Here is a 3509-nt window from a genome sequence, read left to right on the forward strand (position 1 = left end):
GCAACGTTTGGTTTATGTTTTATGAGCATTTTTAATTGTATTGCTTAGAGCGCATTTTCTCGACGAGCTGAGCACTATTTCTAGTAAAAAGCGCTCTTGGGTGCTTCAGAGTGCCGGGTTTATCACTGCGCATGCAGAAATGACCACCTGCAACGTTTGGTTTATGTTTTATAAGCATTTTTTGTTTTATTGCTTAAATCGCATTTTCTCGACGAGCTGAGCACGTTTTCTGGATGGTGCCTCTCCCGTCACTCTGGTTAGGTTGGCATAGTAAAAAGCGCTCTTGGGGGCTTCAGAGTGCCCAGTTTATCACTGCGCATGCAGAAATGACCACCTGCAACGTTTGGTTTATGTTTTATAAGCATTTTTAGTTTTATTGCTTAAATCGCATTTTCTCGACGAGCTGAGCACGTTTTCTGGATGGTGCCTCTCCCGTCACTCTGGTTAGGTTGGCAAAGTAAAAAGCGCTCTTGAGTGCTTCAGAGTGCCGAGTTTATCACTGCACATAAAGAAATGACCACCTGCAACGTTTGGTTTATGTTTTATGAGCATTTTTAATTGTATTGCTTAGAGCGCATTTTCTCGACGAGCTGAGCACTATTTCTAGTAAAAAGCGCTCTTGGGTGCTTCAGAGTGCCGGGTTTATCACTGCGCATGCAGAAATGACCACCTGCAACGTTTGGTTTATGTTTTATAAGCATTTTTTGTTTTATTGCTTAAATCGTATTTTCTCGACGAGCTGAGCACGTTTTCTGGATGGTGCCTCTCCCGTCACTCTGGTTAGGTTGGCATAGTAAAAAGCGCTCTTGGGGGCTTCAGAGTGCCCAGTTTATCACTGCGCATGCAGAAATGACCACCTGCAACGTTTGGTTTATGTTTTATAAGCATTTTTAGTTTTATTGCTTAAATCGCATTTTCTCGACGAGCTGAGCACGTTTTCTGGATGGTGCCTCTCCCGTCACTCTGGTTAGGTTGGCAAAGTAAAAAGCGCTCTTGGGTGCTTCAGAGTGCCGAGTTTATCACTGCACATAAAGAAATGACCACCTGCAACGTTTGGTTTATGTTTTATGAGCATTTTTAATTGTATTGCTTAGAGCGCATTTTCTCGACGAGCTGAGCACTATTTCTAGTAAAAAGCGCTCTTGGGTGCTTCAGAGTGCCGGGTTTATCACTGCGCATGCAGAAATGACCACCTGCAACGTTTGGTTTATGTTTTATAAGCATTTTTTGTTTTATTGCTTAAATCGCATTTTCTCGACGAGCTGAGCACGTTTTCTGGATGGTGCCTCTCCCGTCACTCTGGTTAGGTTGGCATAGTAAAAAGTGCTCTTGGGGGCTTCAGAGTGCCCAGTTTATCACTGCGCATGCAGAAATGACCACCTGCAACGTTTGGTTTATGTTTTATAAGCATTTTTAGTTTTATTGCTTAAATCGCATTTTCTCGACGAGCTGAGCACGTTTTCTGGATGGTGCCTCTCCCGTCACTCTGGTTAGGTTGGCAAAGTAAAAAGCGCTCTTGGGTGCTTCAGAGTGCCGAGTTTATCACTGCACATAAAGAAATGACCACCTGCAACGTTTGGTTTATGTTTTATGAGCATTTTTAATTGTATTGCTTAGAGCGCATTTTCTCGACGAGCTGAGCACTATTTCTAGTAAAAAGCGCTCTTGGGTGCTTCAGAGTGCCGGGTTTATCACTGCGCATGCAGAAATGACCACCTGCAACGTTTGGTTTATGTTTTAAAAGCATTTTTTGTTTTATTGCTTAAATCGCATTTTCTCGACGAGCTGAGCACGTTTTCTGGATGGTGCCTCTCCCGTCACTCTGGTTAGGTTGGCATAGTAAAAAGTGCTCTTGGGGGCTTCAGAGTGCCCAGTTTATCACTGCGCATGCAGAAATGACCACCTGCAACGTTTGGTTTATGTTTTATAAGCATTTTTAGTTTTATTGCTTAAATCGAATTTTCTCGACGAGCTGAGCACGTTTTCTGGATGGTGCCTCTCCCGTCACTCTGGTTAGGTTGGCAAAGTAAAAAGCGCTCTTGGGTGCTTCAGAGTGCCGAGTTTATCACTGCGCATGAAGAAATGACCACCTGCAACGTTTGGTTTATGTTTTATAAGCATTTTTAATTGTATTGCTTAGAGCGCATTTTCTCGACGAGCTGAGCACTATTTCTAGTAAAAAGCGCTCTTGGGTGCTTCAGAGTGCCGGGTTTATCACTGCGCATGCAGAAATGACCACCTGCAACGTTTGGTTTATGTTTTATAAGCATTTTTTGTTTTATTGCTTAAATCGCATTTTCTCGACGAGCTGAGCACGTTTTCTGGATGGTGCCTCTCCCGTCACTCTGGTTAGGTTGGCATAGTAAAAAGCGCTCTTGGGGGCTTCAGAGTGCCGAGTTTATCACTGCGCATGAAGAAATGACCACCTGCAACGTTTGGTTTATGTTTTATAAGCATTTTTAATTGTATTGCTTAGAGTGCATTTTCTCGACGAGCTGAGCACGTTTTCTAGTAAAAAGCGCTCTTGGGTGCTTCAGAGTGCCGAGTTGAGTGCGTGGTTTAGCGTCCGCCCCCGGTCCCTTATGGGACCCTATTTGGCCCGCGGACCGGCTGGCGGGAGCTCCGTGAAAGCCTGTCCGCCCTCCGAGCACTCCTGCCGGGCGTGGGTTAGAGACCGCGCCCGGTCACTTATGGGACCCTAATTGGCCCGCGGACCGGCTGATGGTACCTCCGTGAATGCCTATCCGCCGTCCGAGCACTCCTGCCGGGCCTGAGTTAGAGACCGCGCCCGGTCACTTATGGGACCCTAAATGGCCCGCGGACCGGCTGGCGGTACCACCGTGAAAGCCTATCCGCCCTCCGAGCACTCCTGCCGGGCGTGAGTTCGAGACCGCGCCCGGTCACTTATGGGACCCTAAATGGCCCGCGGACCGGCTGGCGGGAGCTCCGTGAAAGCCTGTCCGCCCTCCGAGCACTCCTGCCGGGCGTGGGTTAGAGACCGCGCCCGGTCACTTATGGGACCCTAAATGGCCCGCGGACCGGCTGGCGGTACCACCGTGAAAGCCTATCCGCCCTCCGAGCACTCCTGCCGGGCGTGAGTTCGAGACCGCGCCCGGTCACTTATGGGACCCTAAATGGGCCGCGGACCTGCTGGCGGTACCTCCGTGAATGCCTATCCGCCCTCCGAGCACTCCTGCCGGGCCTGAGTTCGAGACCGCGCCCGGTCATGTATGGGACCCTGAATGGCCCGCGGACCGGCTGGCGGGACGTCCGTGGATGCCTATCCGCCCTCCGAGCACTCCCGCCGGGCGTGGGTTAGAGACCGCGCCCGGTCATGTATGGGACCCTGAATGGCCCGCGGACCGGCTGGCGGGACCTCCGTGAATGCCTATCCGCCCTCCGAGCACTCCTGCCGGGCGTGGGTTAGAGACCGCGCCCGGTCAGTTATGGGACCCTAAATAGCCCGCGGACCAGCTGGCGGGACCTCCGTGAATGCCTATCCGCCCTCC

Source organism: Syngnathus acus, unplaced genomic scaffold, assembly GCF_901709675.1.
Source record: "Syngnathus acus unplaced genomic scaffold, fSynAcu1.2, whole genome shotgun sequence".
In the NCBI taxonomy this organism is placed as follows: domain Eukaryota; kingdom Metazoa; phylum Chordata; class Actinopteri; order Syngnathiformes; family Syngnathidae; genus Syngnathus; species Syngnathus acus.